The 22,865-nt window shown below is 44.1% G+C and overlaps 1 long non-coding RNA gene across 1 annotated transcript in view; it reads left to right on the top strand.

Moving 5' to 3' along the window:
- Window positions 1-22,865, top strand: part of LOC139078629 (uncharacterized) — a 63,834-nt gene that overhangs the window by 26,748 nt on the left and 14,221 nt on the right. Inside the window, exon 2 of the long non-coding RNA XR_011531652.1 lies at window positions 19,237-19,433. This is a non-coding gene — a long non-coding RNA (uncharacterized lncRNA). The remainder of the gene's footprint in view (window positions 1-19,236; window positions 19,434-22,865) is intronic.

Genomic DNA, 22,865 nt, shown 5'->3' with positions numbered 1-22,865 from the left:
TGGCAGTGGGGAAATCACATGACTTTTAAGCTCCGATTTCCACATCTGTTTGGTAGGGATGATGGTATGTACCTCATTGGGTTGTAACACATTCTAAGTATGTAAATGGTGAATTAGAATTGTTATAAATTCTAACACTAACTGGCTATGTAAACTTAAGCAAGTCACAACTTCTCTGGGCCTCAGTTTCCTCCCTTAGAAGGCATTAGAGTAGATGATTCTTTGTGTCAGTTAGGGTCCAGTCAGGAGATAGGAACCAGGCCAGTTATTTTCACAGAGAAATTGGTGTAAACAATTCTAGGCCAGGCAGTGGAGAGCTGGAGATGCAGAGGGCACAGAGGGAGCAGCTGCAGAGGGCAGCTGTCGCCCTTGGGGCTGGGGAGCAGAGGGCAGACGTTGAGACCGTTGAAGCTTAGAAGCCTAGAGAAGGGGACCCATTCCTCTCAGCACCAGTAGGTCTTGGTGTCTCCGGAAGGGAGGGAGGGTGGTACAGTGTGGCTGGCACTGAGAAACTCCAAGCAGGATCTCTATGCTGTAGGCAGAGCCGCTGAGGTCCGGGGAGAGAAGGAGTGTTCCTGGGGCCGTGCTGACCTAATGGGAAGCGGGCAGGAAGTAGCAGGCCACCTCACCCTGTGTCTCTCCTTCTAGCACCACTCCCCGCCTCTTTGAAAAAGCCTCACAGGAAGCAGCTGGCAAAGGAGCAATGGGGTGTGTGGGGTCCCGTAGAGCATCACAAGACCGGAGGTGGAAGGTGCCTTGGAGCTGAGCGGCCACGCCTTAATAACTGGTGTAATCTCTCAGGTCCCTGCAGGTCAGAGTCTATGAGTCAGGTTGGGAAGCCCGTGTAGAAAACAGCCAAACTCTGTCCGTGGGCTCTTGGAGAGTTGGCGTGGTGTGGTAGAATGAGCTTTGTAGTCATACAGATGGGTGTTGGAATCCTATCTCTGACCCTTAGCAGCTGTGGGATGTTGGGCAAGTTACTTTGAATTTCTCTGAGTTTCATTTCCTCCTCTGTAAAATGATGATATCAATATCTATCTCTCAGGGTTCTTGTGATAATAAACAAGAAGAGGCCTATGAAGTGCCAGGCGGGAGTGTCTGGCACATAAATGGTGGCTGTTATTATTATTAAGGATTCTTGTTCAAGGAGTGTCTGCTGATTGACTTGTTTCCTTTGTTGGCTGCACAAACTGATGTGGTGGTTCGTTTTTTCCGCTGAGAAGTGGCTCACTGGACCGTGGTGTGGAGCCTGGGCAGCGGGTCTGCAGAGGCTGAGGAGTCCATGCCAGCTGGGTCGCAGGGCAGCATCTGCACGGCTGCTCCAGCTTCCTCTGGGAAGCAGCACTTCACCCGGACTGGGATCCAGTAGGCTGGATCCTGAGTGTGTGTTTGGCACGGGGCATGGGCGTGCTCCCATCCTCGTGCTAGGTTTGACCTGCCACCAGTGGACTCCTGCAGATGCATTTTAAGCCAGAGGAAGGGACTGGTTTCCTAGGCAGAAACTCTGAGGACTGGGAGAATTGTCTATAATCTTTTCTCCCCTCAGCATAGTTGATTTTCTTTTACTTTTTCCAGTGAGCAGACTATTCATATTATTGGTGGCATTAATAATGAGTATTAATTAGGAACCTACTTTATGCCAAGTATTGTGCAAGGCCTTTTTTTTTTTTTTTTAAAGATTTTATTATTTCCTTTTTCTCCCCAAAGCCCCCCGGTACATAGTTGTATATATTCCTCATTGTGGGTCCTTCTAGTTGTGGCATGTGGGACGCTGCCTCAGCGTGGTCTGATGAGCAGTGCCATGTCTGCGCCCAGGATTCGAACCAACGAAACACTGGGCTGCCTGCAGCGGAGCGCGCGAACTTAACCACTCGGCCACGGGGCCAGCCCCTGTGCAAGGCCTTTTATATGCATTATCCCTAAACCTTAAATCCTACAAAGTCAGTTTTATTTTCCAAACATTGTATACAGGGAAACTGAGGCACAGAGCTGTTAAATAAGCTTACCTAGGCCTTTCAAATAGTATAGAGTGGAGCCAAGACTAGAACTCAAGTCTCTTGGATTCTAAGCACATTCCCTTACTGTTAAGCCAGGTGTTTCCCAGCTCTGGTCAAAGTCGTACAAATTTAACTTAGAAATGTCTGGACTTCCGGGTCCCATGGGGGCAGGTTGCTTAGCAGAGGGCCTGGTGTGATCCCTTCTGCCTTCCCATTAGAGTAACGGTTATCGTGGTTAAGGCATCTGTTTCACAGACCTGACTCATCTTTACCTAGCTTCTTAAGAAAATCCCTAAAAAACAAAGAAAAGGATGAATGCTCAAAACTCAAATTGACAGTTTTGGGTATGATTTAAATCTGCTATGGAGACTATTTTATTTGGCCTTTATTCTGTCAACGATTGCGGAGGAAGTCTATTTAACTGAGAATATTCTCTTATCCCAAGACAAGGCAGCCAGGTTTTTGTAGTGAAACGATTCACCTTAAAGGTACCTCTCTGACACCTTTTTCCCTTTAGATTTCTGAGTAATTTTGAGATTGTCTTCCACGAGCGTCACAGGCATTGTGATTAAGCAGCGCCGTTTCTCAGAAATCCCCCGCGCTTACCATAACCATCCAGCTCATTCTAACCGGCCTGCTATAGCTTCAGCTAGAACAGGTTTTGGTAAGTTCTGCTTGATGTGAAAGAAGCTTCTGAAAATACAGATTTTCAAAAATTGTAGGAACAGTGAAGTTGGGTTGAGGAAAACGATTCGTGGGCTGACTATCTTTGCCTCAAAGAGCAGCTTCCCGGAGAGACGGGGAGGCGCCTGTGGGTGCCCATCGCTTGCTCCCGCCTTGGAAGCCTCGGGCCATGCTAACAAAATGATTCTCAACGTCATTGGGAAAAAGCAACAGATGAGAATATCCAGGGACATTTTCTTTTGGGAAAAATAGTACCAATGGAGAGTACTTTCACTCTTTGATATTTAAAAAAATAGGAAATTAAAGTAGTTAGAAGAATGTGTTACTGGAAAAAGACTTGGCAAATAGATTTGGAATAGAGTAGATAAGTTTGAAATGGACAAATGGATGCACATGAAATAAATGCACAAGTACCAGTGAGGGAAGGAATGTTTGTTCCATAAACTGTGCTGCAACAACAGATTAGCCTTTTGGGAAAAATCAAATTATGTTCTCACCTCACTCCATTTCCTAAGTTAATTTTAGATGGTTTACATAATCCACTGTAAAAAATGCAAGCCAAACAAATTTTTAGAAAGGAGTTTACAGGCTTTGGATAAACTCAAAAAGCGTTATGGATCAACTCAAAAGGAAAATATTGATTGTCTGCATTAAAAGATGAAAATATTTAACTCACTTGATTCTTCGAGGAAGATCAAATGAGATGAACATGTCTCGAAATGGTTTGCACCCTGCAAAGTGGAATAATCTAAAAATATTTGGAGTCACTGACAGTAGGACATAATCTTTTCACTTTGCGGTCCCAATTCAAGTTCTATCTTTATTCCAGTTTTCACTTGAGTGTGCTAGGATTTAGTTTATTAGAGCTGTTTTGTTTTAACAAAGCACAGCTGGAAATTTATTCCCTCTGATTTTCACAGCAAAGGTATTCATCATTTTTTTGAGAACGGAAGTATTACCCAGCTCATGTATACTAATTCATTCTCTTAGATAGTTCCTTCTTGAAGAGCACAGGAATGCCTCGGCTAGATCCTTGGGACCTGGAATTGTAGTAACACTAACAGGACTCTGGGTCGTTGGAGAGGCTGTAGGGACGGGGAGGGAGTCATGCAGAGCGGAGAGAGGGCAGAGCCGCCAGGGAAAGGGGTTGGGCTGGCTTCTATTTTCTCAGAGAAAACGACCTGGGCTTTGGAACAGGCAGGTGTGGGTGGATCTTGACTCCTCACTCATTAATGGTTATCTCTGGGCAAGCTACTTTACCGCATTGTTTTGTTCAAAGAAAATAATAATAGTGTCTGTCCTGGTTGGGTTCTTATTAGGAATAAACCATCACCCAAGAGAAAGTGTGGAAAGCAAGGAGTCCGTGCCCCGTGGTTGTTCCCTGCTCTTTCTTTCGTCCTTCCTCAGCCCGTTCGGCCCCGGCTCTCTATCCAATTTATTCGATGACCTTACATCAAAAGCGTACTCTGTACTTGGCTTTTGGAAGGTGCAGGGAATACAAACAAAATCCCCCACATAGTTCCTATCCTCAGGTTGCTTGCAATGTCTAGAGACCTGGATACTTAAGCAGACAGTCCAAAATAAGGCATTAAGAGGGATTTATACAATTCTGTGGGAGCGCTGAGAAGGTGACGCCTGGAGAAGCTGGAAAACCATCCAAGAAATGTTAGCAAAACTGCGGCCTAAAGGGGTAATCCCCACCTCTGCCTCCTCACCCCTGCCTCCCCTCAGAGGCTTGAAACTGACAACTCGACCCGTTAGTAAGGTTTGCAGCGGGAAGGGCTGCAGCGTGCTGTGTTCCAGCTCCAACGTCCTGAGCCTCCCCCAAACTGAGTGTTTCCCACACTCAGGCAAATGCTGTGCCCACCAAACCAGCTTGTCCTAGGAGGACACTGCTTCAGCTTTACCCATGGATGGGGGAACACAGTTCTGATCGCATACAAATAAGAGCTGAAGTGGCTTTTCTTGTTTCAGTGATGGTAGGACTGTGGCATCAGGAGGACCAAGAAGAAGACATTCACTCTCTCCAAGGTGCTCCGTAGGGAAGTGAGGCACGTGGGATAAGCAGAGACCTGGAGCTGGCGGCCTCGAGGAGGGACCCCTATTGGGAAGCCTGAGCTGCACGAAGATTGTTTGCCGTGCACAGGTAGCCTTCATCTGATGGAATGGATTAGGAGCCTAATTTTGGGGAGGGAACCATTGTCTTTGAACCTCTGGTTCCTGGGTTATCGTTTCTCCACAGCTGTGGTTTTGCAGAGCTAGTCTCTCTGTGGGGGTGCCTCTTCCACTGTTGGGCGATGCCAAGTTAGCAAGTCTTCCTTGTCCTGAACGCCAGTGGGTCTTCCTGCAACTTCCACCCACTGGTCCTTATGCTGAGTCTAATCAATCCTCAGCTGCCGTGTCAGCCACTGGGTGCTTTCTACGCACCGTTTCTTCTCCTTACCTCCAACTACTCGCCTCCTTTGATGGGTAGACGTGACGACTCCATCTTGCAGAGGAGGAAACTGGGATTCAGAGAGGTTTATCAACTTGCTTGAGGTCACAGCAGCCAGTAAGCGGCCCAGCCAGAATTTATGCCTCTCTCTGACGGACTTAAAAGCCTGTACTTTTACCCCTACACCACGCTGTTTTTTGTTTTTACTTTTCTGTTTATTGTGGTAAAATATACACGACATAAAATTTACCATTTTAACCATTTCCAAGTGTACAGTTCAGTGGCATTAAGTACATTCAAATTGTTGTGCAGTCCTCAGCTATCTATTTTTTAAGATTCGCGGGGCTGGGGGATCCAAGTCTAATGGTGGTGGATCGCGTGATCATTAACTAAGCTACTTAATGTACATGGGTGTGGGCCAGTGAATTTCTACTCGGTAGCAATGGTTTGGTGAACAATTATTTGGATGTGACCCAAATGCTCATTTGATTTTAGGAGCTTTATTTATATTTATTATCTTCTGTCAGGAACGTCAAAGTCTCCCGATTTCAGGAAATTAAACAGGAATATCTCACTATTGTGTTGTTAATTACATTCAGCTTTAATTACACTTGCTAATTGATCCCAGTCTACTCACTCGACATCTGGGCGCAGCAGGCAGACCATGGTAGTGACAGGCAGGTAAATACACCAGAGAGCTCAGGTGGGCTACCTAATTAGACAAATTAGTGGCGTTGGAGACCTCAGGCGGTCGACTTTGGGGGCTGCGGCATGCTGGGTTTCTGGGAAGGATGGGTATCAGGACTCCCTTAAGCTTTCTCTTCACCAGGCTGAACATCCTTGTTTTTTCTCATAGATCACAGATTGCAAAGCCCTTTATTGAGCGCTCTGCTCTCCAGCCTGTGGACTAACATCTCTTTCCAAGTGTGGCATCCAGACTGGAACCCAGAACTCCCACCATGACCCTGCCAGTGTGGAGCAGAACGCACCTCCCTAACTTTGGACTGTATGCCTCTGCCCGTGCCACCCTAAGGAGCACCAGCCTGCCTGTTGGCACCTTCACGTTGCAGGCTGATATTGAGCTTGTTATCAGTTCAAACTCTAAATCTTCCCTTATCTTATTGCAACATAGACCTCCTCACCTATGTCCCTGCGAATTTGCTTTTTGGACTCAAGGATGAGACCTGTTTCTATCAAGGATGGAAAATATGTGCAATGCCCGTGCCCATGGACCTTGCTTACATCCATGGACCCTCTTATTTCCACCTTTTCCTCTGAGCCTGAATAGGCCTCAGAATCCTTCTCAACATAATGCTTCGGTTAGTCATTACCAGTCGTCTCTCAGAGTTGGTACACAAGGACAAACGCAATAGCCTTTCTTATTTTTCATTGATTCACATTATATTTTATATTTAACCCATCATGGCAAAGGATAAATCAAGGCATACTGAGGATAGAAAACTGGTATAATGATCAACGTAAGAGAGCTTGATAAAATTAATACCACATGTGTTTAGAGAATTAGAAGGTTGGTGGCAGCAAAGGTGCGATAGTTTTTATTATTCAAAAAGTCTTCATTTTCTTTAATACCGAAGGCTTTATTTTGTGAACAGGTTGTGCCAGAAACCTAAACATTTGCAGAAATCATGATTGCATCTCCCCTCAGTGATTTAGCTTCTTTCTACTGCCTGCCACCCCTCCCCACCCTATACAGCTGACTTTAGATTCAGGAGAGGGAGGAGAGAAGGAAGCAGGCACATTGCTTTTTCCCTCCTTTCTTACTCCTAAGACTAATGGCACAATGTGTCAGTCTTCTTTTCTCTTCAAATAAAAAAAAGGCAAGTAGTGAGTGGTGGGACGCTGGGTTGGCAGCAGTTTATATTGATTAGGAGAGACTGGGTTGGGTGCAAGTTTGCAGTTTTGTGAAATAGTCCTGACACTGAAACTGGTCTTCCAGGTACGGAGCAGCCTGCAGTACCTGGCGGCCACACACCGTTTAACTCCCAGGTCTACACCTTTGCAAAGGGCTCTGTGTTGCCCGGTTCAGCAAACCAAAGCATCATTGACTTGATGTGTATACAAAAAGCAGATCATGGATTATAAAGCAGGGCATAAAAGATTGTTCTTTCAATATGCCATACTTCAGGTATTTTAAATATCTCATCTTGAGGTCAGGAGGGGTTTCCTTATGTGTCTTCACTCAGTGCCATGCTAACGTTGATAGAGAGTATTTTCAGAACCTGGTTTCCAAGAGCTCAGTTGTTAGATGTTCCGATTGCTATTCATCTCTCCTTCTCTTTCTGATTCTGACCATGAGAAATAATAGTCAGAGAGCAAAGTACCACTTTTTTCATAGACAGGCAAGCTCCTGATACTCAAAGTAAACTTTGATAATAAAAGTGGGATTGGAGAACCTGACTCGGGGGTGAAACTGAAGAGCATGCTTCCACCACGTCAAATCTAAGTCGTAAGGTTCACAAGCTCAGCCACGTGACAGAGTGAGCTAGTGAGTAACTGGGCCTGCAGAGCAGATGCAAAGTCACTTATCTAACCATCCACATGCCAGAACTACAGGCCTGCCACACCCGCTCAATGGTTGAACAAGAAGAATGGCAGGCCTGCCCCACCTGGAGAGACTGCCCGGGGTGCTTCCTACATGGAGCAAAACAGAAGAGGTGGTCTTTGACCCAGTGATGCTGCCCGCCAGTGACTGCAGCCCAGTGAGTGTGAGCTCTCACCCATCAGACGGTCTACTCCCTCAGTGGAAAGTGAGTCAGTGTTAAAGAACAAAAATTCAACCGAGTAAATTTAAAGATTGAATTCGCCTTATTCAGCAATTCGTGAATTGGGCAGCATCCCATCCAGCAAATAGATGGGAGCTCCTAAGAGTTTACAAAATGGAAGGTTTTTATAGGTAGAAAGAGGATGGGACAAAGAAAAGAGTGGCTTATTTCAGGCAAGGTCACCTTCCCTTAGGGCTGGCCAGGAAATTCCAGACTGATTGGCTTAAAATTTCACTCCTGGGAGACGCTGAAACTGCAGTCAGGTTCGGGATTAAGTCTTGGTGGGGTTCAGCACAAGGGACTCCATTTGGGGCCTGTTGTTTCTTTTTAACAGGAGAGACCAGAGCATTCCATCTAACCCTCCTAAGAGAGGGGAGAGGAAGCAGAAGGCCTTTCATCTACCAGCTGGAACTGTACAACAAGCATAAATAGTCCTCTCCTCACCAGCATTAGTTTTGAAAAATAATGCTGCTGTGCAATGTCTTGGAGGATGGCTCATTTGTGATCTAATCCAAGGACTGGTGATTGGGGAAATAAGCTTTCAGCCGAAAAGATGGTGGAATTTTGATTGGAGAACAGTGTTACGACTGGAGGACTCCCCATGGATCATCTGCAAGTCAATCTTTGGTTTATGCAAAGCAGCACCTGTGCCTCCGCGCTGATGGTGCAGATGTAGTAATTAACCACGCCGACACGCCAGCTGCACGCCTGGAACTCAGGGCGAGCCTTCTCCCGCTCTGGGAGTGGGGGTGGGGGACGCCAACCTAAAGAAAAGCATATGTCTGAGAGGCAGTTGTGGAAAGACTGAAACGTCTGTGACTACCTGGTTTGTGGAAATCGCCTTTCGTTTCCAAAGCAGCATTTTTGAGAAAAACTTTTCTCAATGTAAGAACTTTTCTCTTTGTATTTGTATTTTATCTTGGAATGCACAATGGCAATGTTGAAAAACCAGCAGTGAATTTTGGAATTAGGCCAAGTCAGGCTAGGATTTGGCTGTCTTACCCGTGGGGGAGCTCGACCAAGTCACTACCTCTCTGAGCCTCAGTTTCCTCGTTTAGAGAGGAGATAATCATCGCTGCCAGTCAGAGTTGTTGTGCAGAGTAGAGATATTGGATGTAAGGTGCTTGGCCTAGAATAACTTATGATGATGATGGCATTTTTTTTCTAGATACTTTATTCTGCATCACAGTAGGTGGATTTACAAGCTTTATTTGTGTGCACAACACTAAATCCAGGAGGATATATTTCCCTTTATGTGGTCAGAAAAACTAGGTCAATTTTAAAGTGGGAATTAGGAGATCGTGTTCCACATAATCCTTTCTGGCCTGTAGTATTGATTTTCCCAGAGAATTAGATCATGGAAACACTTGCAGATTCATTAGCGGCTGCCTTGAAGCACCAGATGGGGTTATTGTGAAAGAATACTGCCCAAAGGGAAGTGTTCTGTCAGTGAGGACGTTCAGTGAGGATGTTCCTCTCAACTGGGGTTTCCAACTGGAGCTGGGCATTTGAGTGGTAGGAGACACAACTAGTGAAATCCTACAAAAAGCTCTCTTTCCATCCACATGCCTAAGGATCTACTGCCATCTGAACGCTTATCTTGGAAGAGGATTTGTGTTATAACCTGGGGCATGCATGGGAATGGGTGGGTCATTGTATCTAGACAAGGAGGCCCAGAGGGAATAGGATTTTGAACTAGGCCCACTCACTGGTGCTGAGGGGAGACCTGGCTAGAGATGCTGTCAGAAAGTCCTGTTTGACTTCTGAAGAGTATAGCTATAGGCAACAGCAAGCAGTGCTGGCAAGTAGTAGGCACTGCCTAGGTCTAATTAATTTAACTAACAAACACTGTGCGAGACACTGAAGGTTACAAATATAAATAAATATCCCCTGCCCTCAAAAACATCTTAGACTGGCAGGGAAGACAGATAAGAAGAGTCTAGAACAGTTGATGGAAGCCCTAGGGAAGTGTCAGGTGCACAGGAGTGGCATCTAGTTCTGGCTGGGCATGGGGAATGGGCCACGGACGTTTTCTCAGGGGAGGTGAGCTGAGGAAGAATAGAAGTTTGTCAGGAGACGGAGAGAAGAGAGGTCATTTCAAGCAGACAGAACAGCGTGTGTAAGAAGTAAGAGAGGATGGTCCAGTCTGAGACTGTAAACAGACTAATATGGCCAGAACTTAGAGATGAAGTTGGGGAAGGGAGGTAGGAGTGGTGAGAAATTATATCAGAAAGATAAGCAAGGCCAGACCAGAAAGGGTACCTTGAACAGCCAGTCAAGTATTTAAAGTTAGGGTAATATCATGATCAGATTTTCATTTTAGAAAGATCACTCCAGCACAGGGAATAGCAATTGAAATGGGAAAGACAGTTGGCAGTGAGATGAACTATCAGTTCACTGCAGTCATTCTGGCCAACAGTGCTGGTGGCCAGAAAGGCAATGGCTTTGGAGGTGAAGAGAAAGATGCATTGGAGAGACACGAAGGAGGCAAAATTGAGAGGACCAGGTGACTGGCTGGATGTTGAGAGTTGAGGGAGAAGGAGGAGTAAGGGATGGTTTCTGTATTCTGGTGGGACAACTCGGGAGAGGGCAATGTCATTTATGAGGTAGGGTGAGATTTCTCTCAGTGTGCTTTGTGGAACGACCACTGGCTGAATGGGCCACGACGAGGTGTTAACTGAAACACTAGTTTCTGTGGAGAAATGTGTTTGGGAAGTACAATAGTAACAAACTTAGACAAGTCTTGCATGTTTAGTCCTGAATAGGCTAATGTTCATTGAAAATCTTCAAGACGGTGTTCCAAACTATTTGCTTCTTGCTTTCCTGGCCCATCTTGAGAGAGAGGTATTCTGTAGTACATGGTCTGGGACATGCTGACCTAGGGAACTCAGCAGGAGCAGAAGGTTGTGGACAAGATGGTGAGATCACCTATACATATGTTGAATTTAACTCTCTTGGACATTCGATTAGAGACGTCTAGTTTAGAGCTCTTTAGCATTTTGTCTGGAACTCAGGGGAGTGGTCTGGACTGGAGATAAATATTTAGGAGTCAATAGCTTATAGATGACTTTTGAGACACTAAGAGTCAATGAAGGGAAGCGTGGGAAGAGAAGAGAAATGAGTTTGGAACCCTAGGGAATATTAACATTTAAGGCTTGTGTGTGGGAAGACGAGAGAGAACAGAGGAAAGAGGTCCCATTTAAGAGCCTGAGAAGGGGTGGTTAGACATGGCAAGGAGGCCAAAAATGAGTATTTGGGGATGAATGATCCAACACTGTCAAGGGCCACAGAGGTCAAGATCATCAAGGAGTGAAAACTGTGTGTTGAGTTTGGTCACACGGAATTTGTTAGGAGTCTTAGCTAGATCCATTGCAGTGGAGCAAAGGTGGGCAAATTTTGGATTAGAGTGGGAAGTGGAGGAAGGAAGTGACAAGCCTTTATAGGATTTTGGCTGTGAAGATATGGCTGAGGGGAGATTATTTTAAGATGGAGGAGACATTTACATGCTTAGGAGAAGGAAGTACCGGTAAGGAATGAAGAGAGGCTGAAGACGCAGATCACTGGTAGGAAGGGTTAGGATTATTGTCAGTGACAGATGGTCTGAGGCACTGGCCATGTCCAGAGATCCATGCCAGGCTGGCACAAACACCCACTGGCAGAAGTAGGGCTGGATGCAGGCCTACACACCAGTCCTTCATGGGTTGAGGACTTTCAGGAACCGAGCAGGGTTCCTGATCTGGGGTTCTAGTCTGGGTTCTTAGATGTGCTCCAGCGCAGGACTCAGTTGCCTGAATAGGTGTGTGAGGTGGGGAACAGGCCAAGAGGCCAAGCCAGAACTTATGTAGGCACAAACTTGGAGATGGCCCAGAAGTCAGGGGGAATTGTCACTGAGTCCCACAGTGTTAGGCTGGAGATCTTGTAATGTCTTCTGCTTTGGATCAGGGTTGGCGCTTTCATGGCAGCTGTAAGTACACAGACAGATTCTGTTGGTTACTCTTCTGGACAATACTTTCTTTTGGAAACCCTTCCATGTTCAGGAAGTGGAAGAGATAGAGCTCAGTAACACCTTAAGAAAGCTGGATTCAAGGAGTTTCCTGAAAATGTCTGTGCCTGAAGCTCTGCTTCCTTTCTCTTCCTGCTCCTCTTTCTTTTCCTTAATCTCCCCCTCCGTCTCCTTCTTCTTTTCCTTTTCTCTGTCTATATCTGGTTTTGGAGCACCGTTGAGGGACGTCAGTCATTTATGCCATGTAAATTCCTCTTCAAAACACGTGGGGAGCTTTGTTCTTTTTGCACAAGCTCTTTGATTTTGTTCTGGCGTTGACTAAAGTGTGGCCCTTCGGAGAACATTTCAGGCCTGAATACCGCTCTTAGCTCACACAGGCCTTTTGTGTGTCTCAGGTTTTCCTTTGCCTTGGACGTTGCGCAAGGAATGGCCTTTCTCCATCAGCACAAGATATACTGTTGAAGCTAAAATCTACTAACTGTGTGATTGATGACGTCTGGGTTTCTAAAATTCCAGATAAAGGGAAAAGCATCATATTGGTATACGTATTTTCCCAGCTACAGGGTGTATTTCATTCAAGAACACTTTTTAGACATGGTCTGATCAGTTCTCATAACAGCTATCACTTATGGAATCATTCCTATATGCTGGTGTGGGAGGGGAGGTCAGCAAACTACAGCCTGTTCTTTTCCTTTGGCAACCTGTTTTTGTAAATAAAATTTTATTGAAACACAGCTATGCTCATTTGTTTACATATTTTCTGTGACTGCTTTTGTGCTACAATGGCAGAGTTCAGTAATTGATACAGAGCCTAAAATACTCAACTATTTGGCCTTTAATGGAAAAGTTTGCAGACCCTTGCTCTGTAGTAAGTGCACAGGGCTGCCATGTATGGCTGCTCAGGCTGTGCACTGCATGGAGAAGGGTGTGAAGGATGCCGCTTGGGCTTGTGCAGTGGTGGCCCTGCCGCTGAACTTGCACGTTTGTTGGGTATGGATTGAAATTCTTTTCAGGTGAAATGATAAAGTTCTTGGGATTTACTTTAAAATACCCCAGTAAAACAAAACGAAACAACTGGGTTGGAGGTTTGGATGAAACACAAATGCCAGACTGTTGGTGATTGTTGAATCTAGGTGGTGAGTATGTGGGGTTTATTTATGGTCTTTTTATTTTTGTGAATGTTTGGAATATTTTATAATAAAAAAGGTAAGACAAAAAGAGACATGCATCAATGACAGGTAAAAACTAAGTCCAAGGTGGGAGTGGAGGAGTCACCTGGAGGTTGGCGGATGACAGAATGCCGGGGGGACGAAGGAGAAAGGAGGTGTAGTGGATGCAGGGACTCTAAGGAGTAAGATGGTCTGGATGCATGGCCTCTCTTAGCTCATCCTGCTACATGTGTGAAGATTTAACCTAGTCTGTTCCTTTGCTCCCAGACCACTGTGTTCTCCCAAGACTTGTTTGGCTAATGTGGTCTGCTCAGAGTTAACAAAAGGGGGAAAAGCTGTGGATTACGGAGTCGGTGATAATTCCCTGGTAATTTTGGGGTGGCTCTGAAGTACATCGTGCACCTGGACCTAAGAACGCACTCTCTCTGCTTTGTTCAGATTTCCCCCTTCATCCCGGCTCTTGGGAACCTACAAGCTGGCAAAGAGGCAGATGAGTATTGCTATAGTAATCGTCTTAAAATACAGTCATGCAGATAATCTGGAGTTTGTGGATTAGCGCTTAGATTTGGACAATGCTCTTTGAATGAAAATGGACTCGTTTTTCATGTTGTCTTCTCGTTCCTCATATGTTACCTTTATTTTTAATTTTCATTTTGTTTGCGCATTGCCTTTCAGTCCAAGTTTGGTCAGGCACAGAAAGCTTCTCAGTTAGTTCAGTCTTAGGAGGTTCTTCTTCTTCTTCTGCTTTTTTTACTTCTCCATGAGTTCTGTCCTTTCCATTCTTCAGGGACTTAACATGACCTTAAATCACAATGACATCTAGGTCAATTATGATGATGATGCTTCTGATGCTCAGCAGTTTTACAAGATTGTACATCCTCCTTGAAAATGGACTTCTTTTCTTTAGTGGTAGACTTTGGTTTGCAATTGTACAGAAAAGAAAATTCCAATGAGAATTGTAGTTCATACCAACAGTGCCTGAAGCAGATGTATCTGGCCCCAGAAGCTCATTTCGTGTCAGATTATGAACAAGCCGCACCAGGAGAGGTGTACAGGTGGTCCTTGGTCTTTTTACTCCCTTTCTCCATCCATTAGCCCTTCTTCCTTTAATTATCCTTAATGAAGTCTTATTCTGAGCATGGCACAGTTCTGCACACTAGGAATAAAAAATCAAATAAGACCGGTTCTGCCCTTGGGGAATAGATGGAATTAGAGGAGTAAGCCAATGAACACAAGGGTGATAATTGCTCAGAGAGAGGTGAGTTCTGGATACTAGAGATGAATAGGAGGAGCTAAGGGAATTATATGAATCATAATAATGAAAATAGCTGACAATTATTAGCACACACCTGCCAGGTTCTATGCTCTATGTCATGACCTCATTTAATCCGTTCATCAAGCTTGTGAAGTAAACGCTGTTTTCATCTCCATCGCATTGGAATCTGTGAGTTACACAGCTGATGAGTGGCAGAGCAGGGATTCAAAACTAGGTCAAAGGCACACTTGTCCAACATGTTGTGGGTGCTCAGGGCAGAGGCGGCATCAAGGGTGAAGACTCAGGGATGAAACAGTATAATGTTGATGAACTCTGCGTGAATTCATAAAAGGTTGGTTAAACATGAGCACTGTAAGGCTATTATTCACAATTCCAAGATAATAAGAGAGTGTCTCCAGGCATAAAGTGGTTAGTTTTGATATAACATCTATTTTGATCTCTTAGAGACATAATCTCAGATTATCAGATAAGACTAAAGAAAAAGTAGAAGGTCAAAAAATTGGAATATATATTCTTGTAATAGAAGTGTAATCTTCATTTTTGTCTGTTGTCTCAGAGAAAAATTAAATGGTTAGAATGAAATTGCAACATTTTGGGTGAGAGGGTGCCATCATGAGTAGACTTCGTGTGGCTCCATTGGGTTGAATGTGGGAATCTTATAGACGGAAGCTTAGAAACACAGGCTGTTTGTTGTCTATCAGTAGAGAAAGTCTTATACAAACAGTTTAGCATTAGTATAATTATTCACTGAACACTGAGCAGGTGAATTAAAAAATATTCTCTTTTGTTCAAATGTTTTAAAAGTTCAGAAAGAAAGGACAAAGGCCTTTAACAGAGGAGGCATTTGGGAATGGAGATTACTTCTCAGCTGACAGAAGCCGAGGTCTGGGGAAGGAGGGTGTGGATCATGGGGCCATAAAGCTCTAAGCCTAATGCTCTGGAAGCACCGGGGGGCGGGGCGTACTTCTGAGTCTGGTTGCTAAGAATCCTTTTTCTGATTAAGTGACAACCATCAGAGGACTGGACAGCAAGGAAATGAGCCAAACTGCGACTTGCTTTGCATCCTTCTTTCTGCTTTCGCCATAAAAACAAAACAAACAAATGAACAAACCAAATTTAAAAAAGGGGAAAAGATGGAAGGAAGTGGATTTGGGACCACGTTATGAGGTTCTCAGAAGCTGATCATTGCTGTTTTCTGGGAGCAGAGGGCACAGATAAAGTTCACAGGTCAACATGAACTATGGGAGACTAACCAAGAAGAAGTTAGAAAATGACTAAAACATTATAAAATTATAATAATTAAAATAGCTTGATACTGCTGCATGACTCCATTTATACAAAGGACAAATATAGACAGATGGGTAGATGGATTGTCACGTGAACCTCTGCTGTTGGAAGGCCAGACAGTGGTTATCCTGTGCATGGGGAGAGCGAGTGGACGGGAGCTGGAGGGGGGGTTCTGGGGGGCTGGGGGTGTTCAGTTTCTAATCTGGATGCTGGTGTCACAAGTGTGTTCAGTTCATAAAAATTCATCGAGCTGTATACTTAAGATCTGTGCACTTTTCTACATATACTTCAGTAAAAAGTTAGAAAATTAGTATGATACGAGTGCCTGGATGGATAGATAAAGGGATCAGAAGACATAGTTCTGAATTGGCCAAAGCAGATAAGACAATTTAGTTTTTGCTAAAAATGGAATTTCAAGTGAGTGAGGAAAGGAGAGGTTGTTTGAATAAAGGATTCATGATAACTGACTAACCATTTGGCAAAAATAGCATTAGATGCCTAGTGCACACCTTAAATAAAATTAATTTGGGACAATTTTAAATTTTTAATATGAAAAAATGAAACACCCATATATGCTTATATCACACCACAATGAAAATTAACAGGCAAATGAGGAATTGGGAAAAGTATTTCTATCAAGATGTCTCACTGAGTCTAACTAAAGAGTTCAGGTTGTTATCCATAAAGTGTCGGATATTAGTAATGTAAATAGCATAACTTCTAGTCTGTAATTATAGACAAGTCTATGAACACAATTTTATTTAACAAATGTGACATATGTACAAGTGAATCAGATTTATTTGGAAGAAATATTCAGCTTTTTTCTGGACAATTATGACCTCACAGCATTCACAAATGTGGGTATAGCTGAGCTCCCCTAAAGCAACGTCTCCACTGTTCCTGCGAACAGTGGCTCCGCATTTCACAGAGAAGAGCAATCCATGCGGGTTCCTAATTTGCTCTGGATGAGGGATTTCACGTCAAAAAGATCTGTGTGTCTTTTCACAGCCCATCGATTTGTTGGAGATTGCCACACGAACCGACCCAGTCTCGGTGAGACTCTATTGATCATATTTTCAAGTGAAACATCAGGCAGTCTGTTTCTCCATTGCTCAGCAATGAATGGTGCACCCTACCCTAGCCAGAGAATGATGCTCTGGCTGAATTTTTCATATATGTTTAAGAGAGAATGAGACACATATTATCTATCTGTCTATCTATCTGATTATCTATCATCTATCTGTCTGTCTACATTTGAATAGCATATACTTTTGGTTTGAAAGAGCACTGAACGAAGACTCCACACTGTAAAGTCTTCTGGGTATTAAAGTGAATTCCCCCATCCAAATGTAGGCATATTGAGTTGAGGGCTAAAAATACTCTGGCTACATTTGGAACACGGGATCCTTTGGGATTTGTTTCATTTGACCACATTCTAATCATAATGATGTTAAAGTGTGCATTTTGTGCCTCAGGATAGGAGTCTTTAAATAAACTCTTCTCACCCTTAGGTTCTGTTTATTTATTTTAAGAAATTTCCCTCCAGGTTTATAAATTCCAACAGATTGCAAAAATTAAACACATTATCAACAGAGACCAAAACTGTCATAAAGACATTATCTATAAGAGAAATAGGAGGTGCGTGAGGGTGGTGTATGGTTCTTTGGAATTACTTTTTCATTTCATTATTTTAAATGTAAAACCTTGGGAATTGTTTTCCTTGACCAGTAGTTTCATGTGCTTCTGCTGTGTAATAAATAAATTAAGGGACATGGGAATTTCAACCAGAACAATCAAACATCATCGTGTGATCTTGCTGCTTTTAAATAAATGCAAAGAGGAACAGAAGGAGAGATGAAGGTATGTAGTGAGAAAAGCTGCCTCAACTTTCAGATCAGAGGAATCAGCACATTTTGACTGCAACGGAGAATTTACGTTATACCAATAAATATACTATTTGGGTTTGTAGACTATTCCCATGCCCCCAGTTATCTGGTTACTGCTCAGCTTTAATCTATGTTTAAGTAAATTAATTTTCAACATCAACTATGCATTTAAGTGTAATCCCACAAAGACCGAAGACAAAACCACACAACACACTACCACTCTTCATGGGGATTGGGACATCCGAGTCACCATTTGTCATCCATATCGCTTAGACAAGTGCAGATGAGCAAAGTCATTTCTACACTGAGCAGTAGCCTTATGTGGAGCTCGTCTAAGGCAGGGACTAGGCTGACATCACCATGTCCTCCACAGCAGTGTGTACGTGTTTGGGGAGAGAAGGTGTGGATTGTGGGGGCAGTGGGGAGTAAAGGGCCAGACCACCATTGTTAGAGTCAATCAGCCCATGTTGGGGAGCACTGGGAACGACTGGATGTCTAGGAGGATGGATTCTCAAATGCTATGTTGAGAAAGTCACATGTGATCAGAAAGGAGCACTGTCAGCTCTTGAATGGTGAGAATGACATGGTAGAAAGAAGAGAGAGACAGGTATTGGTGGCAGAATTGAATTTTCATTCCCTCCTAGTTAATTAAGGCACTTAGTAAGGGCTCCCAAGTGGATCTCATAAAGGAAAGCCTAATTCACAGTGTAATTTTAAATGTTGTTTAACAGATAAGTTGATACACTTGCTAATTTGGCCCTTTTTACCTGTCAGGAGGCCAAGGAGTTGTATCAACCCTCTCACTTTGTCCCTTTGTGGGCCTCCAACACTAGAGCTGTTAGCTGGAAGTCACCTTGTAGATTATTTATTTGTGCCATTTCATTTTCAGATGAGGCAACTGATACCCAGAGAGATTGAGGGACATGTTTAAAGCTCTAACTCACTCCCTTAGTCCCATTTAGTTCTCTGGTGGAGGAACACAGATTCAGCCCTGGGCTGTTTCTCTCCCTCCAACCCTACTTCCATTATAATTTGGGGTGATCTCAATATCTGTGAGGATGATGTGTCCAGTACTTGTCCTGTCAGGTCTTTGACCTCTATCTTCTCCCAAGATCTTGTCATTCACCTGCCTCAGCTACCCCTTTCTATATCACACCTGAGATATCATCATTACCCCTAACTGGATCCCCTCCACAATGTCCATGTAAGCATCTTGCTCTTTGATCCACCTCCTACTTTTCAGTTTCCCGACTCCACCAAAGTATTAGGCTGGGACGTCCAATTCACTGGCCTCACTCAGTGGATTCCTCCACACTCCCTTCCATAGCCCTCTTTCCTCTTCACCTGGCTTAGATTCCACAGTCCGTCTTTGATACAGACTGATTTTCCTAAGCTCTCTTCTTCTCTTGTCTTATCAAAAACTGACATAGATTGCCGTCTATCTCTTCCCTCTAGACTACAAGCTTCTCCGGGGCAGGGCCTTGGTCCGCTTGCTCCCTGCTGTATCCCGGGTGCCTAGAATGTGGTTGGCACAGGATAGGTGCTCGGTAAATACTAGTTGAACAAATGAATTAATAAGTCAGGGAAAGTGAGGGTAGCTTTCAGAGGTGTTAAGTTATATTTTGCTCTGGAAAAGTTTGGCACATGCTTCTGTTGGGATTATTTCTAATGCTAAGTTGTTTTTGTTTTTCTTCATTTCTTTTCTCCTCTCCCACAGGAAGAAGAGCCTCGTTCCTTGTGTCTCCCTCCTGAGGAGCTGATTACAGGGCAGCCTGGGAATAGCTGTCCCTGCCCTCAGAGTGTGCAGAGGGAAGGCGGTGAGGAGGGAGGGGAACTCGATGAGTGCTGACTCTGAAGCCATCACATCCACTGAGCATGAGCTCATGTTACATAGAAAGAGAGATATCAACAAGGGTAAGCTGTTGCCTCAAGTAACAACTTCTTGGCATTTTTCTGGCTTTTCTGAATCCAGCTTCAGGTGCAGATGATCCAGTAGGCATTTGGAATCAGGAACTTGGAACAGAGACTCATATGGAGACAGAAATTTGGGGATGGAGATAGATGGAGATGAAGCCTCCTAGGGAGAAGACATGGAGAAAAAAGAACATAGGGAAGGGACGTGGCAGGATCTTGAGATGGGAGCCCAGCTTTCCTGAAGAGCTCTGGTGCCATAAAAACATGGAGACCAAGTGACACATCTGATGATGAAAATAAAGCAAGCATGTTCACATGCAGCATGTCCCATCCACAGAGGCAGCCATGGTGCCATAATACCCATCACTTTGGGATTTAGTCACACGTGTGCACTTCTGATAATTTGTATCATTGATAGGAATTAACTTACTAAAACACAAAATGAGAATGGTGACTTTGAAAGGGTTAAGTACAGTTCATGGGACAGTGGTGGAGTGGAAAGGACTAGCCGGTGGTGTTAGAGAGCCCTTTGCTCTAGCCCAGCCATAGCATTATTTGCCCTCAAGAACTTAAATCCCCAGGCCTCTGGAATCCTGGCATCTCTGGGCTTTAGTTTCCTTACCTTTAAAATGAAAAAGGGATCCTACATCAATGAGTCCAAGGGGGCAGATACAGGTTGCATATCAGAACTGGAGATGGTCTCCTGAAAGAGCGCATATTGCGTGTGATCTGAGAAAGCATATTGGATTTTATCATCAAATTTCCTATTTGTAAAATGAACAAAAATCAGACATATTGATTTGGTAGTTCAAGCTACTGAAAATAAAGCTCAACCAAATCTTCCTGGTGGTGGGGCTAACGTTAAGAAAGACAGAGAAACTGGAACTAGATGATTCCAGATTGTTCAGTTCTGCAGTTCTGTTTAGAACCCCAGTGAATCAGTGCATGATTGTTTCTTTTGATCACTGCAGTTGATTGGGAGGTGCAGGGAAAAACAACCCATCCCAAAGACCCATGTTTGAATAGTAAAGAAACTCTTATACAAGACAAATCCAAACAAAGCTAGTCCAGTGGGTGTGATGATGTCTTTGGTAAGATGGGTCCTAATCCTCAGTAACTGCACCCATTCAGGTGTGGATTCACAAGAACATTCAGGGCAAGTCTCAGTGGTGCACCCCCTCATAGCTGGTTTGGTTATTGGATCCCAAAGGGGTGATAACTATAAGCCCAAGGGCCCCCTGTGGAAATCCCTCCTGCTTGCTAGGAGCTTTCAAAGAGTCAGAGATTAACACACAGGGAGCACAGTGTTCCCATGAAGTAATTTCTCTTTGTGATGGATGCTTAGATGGAGAAGTAAAGCAAACACCTGGAAGTACTTGTGGCAGAAAGAACCCAATACCTAGTGCATGAGAAACAAAAAACCGACTGCCTGCTCTACAGTTAGCAATGCCTTATTGAAATACAACGTCAGTAATAAAGACTGATTTGGTTAGCTCATGCATTTCTATTTAACTTGTTTCTCTGGAATGCTCTCTTCTGAGAGCTGATTGCTGAAGCCATGGAAATTACAATTTTCCATCTTTGTTTTAGAATTCTGCGTTCTGCTTATGTGGACTTTTAAGGGTCAGTTTTCACTTGCATTAGGATTTTGGTAACTCTGAGTTCCTTTAACAGAAGTTAACGTGTGTCAAAGGTTAAAGGTAGAAGATAAATCTTTACCTGTCATGCCAAGGAAAGGAGTTAATGTCAGCACTGGATCTTGGACAGCTGTGCACGAGTCTTACAAGGAAGTGCCCAGCCTAGGGGGGAGGTGGAGCTGGGAGAGTGGTCCTCCTAGGAAGCTGTGGGGTAGGGGGGTCGGGAGAGGCTCTCAGGCAGGTAGAGGATTCCAACCCCAGCAGAGGAGTGGAGCAGTATGCTGTAGACATGGCTCAGAGCTTGGGCTCTGGAGTGAGCCGGAATTGGATTAGTGTCCCAGCTCTGCCTTTTTCTAGCTTCCTGGCAAGTCCCTTATGAGCCTCACTTTCTTTATCCCATGAAATAAGGATTAAAAATGGCACCTATTTCATAGGAGTGTCATATTAAATGAGTTAATGCAGGTAATGCTCTTAGCAAGTACCTGGTACAATGAAGAGCTCAACAGTGATTATTACTATTATTGTTACTGTTATTATTATGTGAATAGACTAGGATCTTTGTTTGAAGAATCTGCCCAACCAAGGAAGCTAATAAACAGATGGTACCTGGCAGAGAGAGTGAGCATGATATCCCCAGGCTTAGGTGCCTAGGCAAGGTCCATGAGCATCCCAAGAGATTGTTTCCCTTATCCCAAGGACCAAAGCCTTCTGTCCTCTGCCCTGTTGGGTGGGGCTAGGGTTGCCCAAAATGTGCTAGGATGGAGGCTCCCCATGTAGTTATTGTAGAAAGCCCAGTTTCTCCTAGCATAGTACTTCTCAATCCTGGCTGTGCATTACAATCCCCTGGGGCTTTCATAATAAACTAATGCCTGGGCCCCACCTCTCGCACATTTGCTGTAATTATTCAGGGGGAAAATGTAGGCATTAGTATTTTAAAAGCTCCCTGGTGAATTCTAATGTGCCGCCCTGCTTGGAAAACTACTGATTAGCAGTTTAACAAGTAAACTAAGCATTGTTTTAGTGCAACAGAAGCAGTAAACATCTAGGAGCAAGATAATTGCCAAACCCATAATTCTTTAATAACCAACTGGAATAATTTGTTTTTCCTCCATTGGATCTCTTTCTGGCACTTGACACTGGTGACTCCTCCCTCTTTTTGAAACTCTCTCCTGCCTGTATTTCCCTGCTCTGTCTCTCCTCTTCCCCTCCTACTGCTCAGCAGGCTCCTTCTCCATCTTTTCAGCACCTCTGCATCCTTCATGCACACCTTGGACGTTGACAATTTTCTGGGGTGTGTCCTTGGTCTGTTTTTCACTTGTTCTAAGCCCTTGCTAATTTAGCTCCTGCTCCCAGCTTCCAGTACCACCTACATGCCAGTGATTTCCAAACCTGGAGTTTTAACCCTCCAACTATCTTGAGGTCCAGGTGTGTGAGTTCCAACCATTGACCTGGATGTTCTGGGCCACCTAGACTACAGCTGTGTGGCAATCTTTTTACTTATCCCTAATTGTCTTGGTGGCAATTCATAACCTTTACTCCTTTCTTCATATTCTTTCTCTCTCTTTTTTTTTTAAGATTTTATTTTTTTCCTTTTTCTCTCCAAAGCCCCCTGGTACATAGTTGTATATTCTTCATTGTGGGGCCTTCTAGTTGTGGCATGTGGGATGCTGTCTCAGCGTGGTTTGATGAGCAGTGCCATGTCTGCGCCCAGGATTCGAACCAACGAAACACTGGGCCGCCTGCAGCGGAGCACGCAAACTTAACCGCTTGGCCACAGGGCCAGCCCCTCTTCATA

This window comes from Equus przewalskii, chromosome 22 (genome assembly GCF_037783145.1).
Source record: "Equus przewalskii isolate Varuska chromosome 22, EquPr2, whole genome shotgun sequence".
NCBI classification, from domain to species: domain Eukaryota; kingdom Metazoa; phylum Chordata; class Mammalia; order Perissodactyla; family Equidae; genus Equus; species Equus przewalskii.
This window is presented reverse-complemented; position numbering and strand designations above follow the sequence as displayed.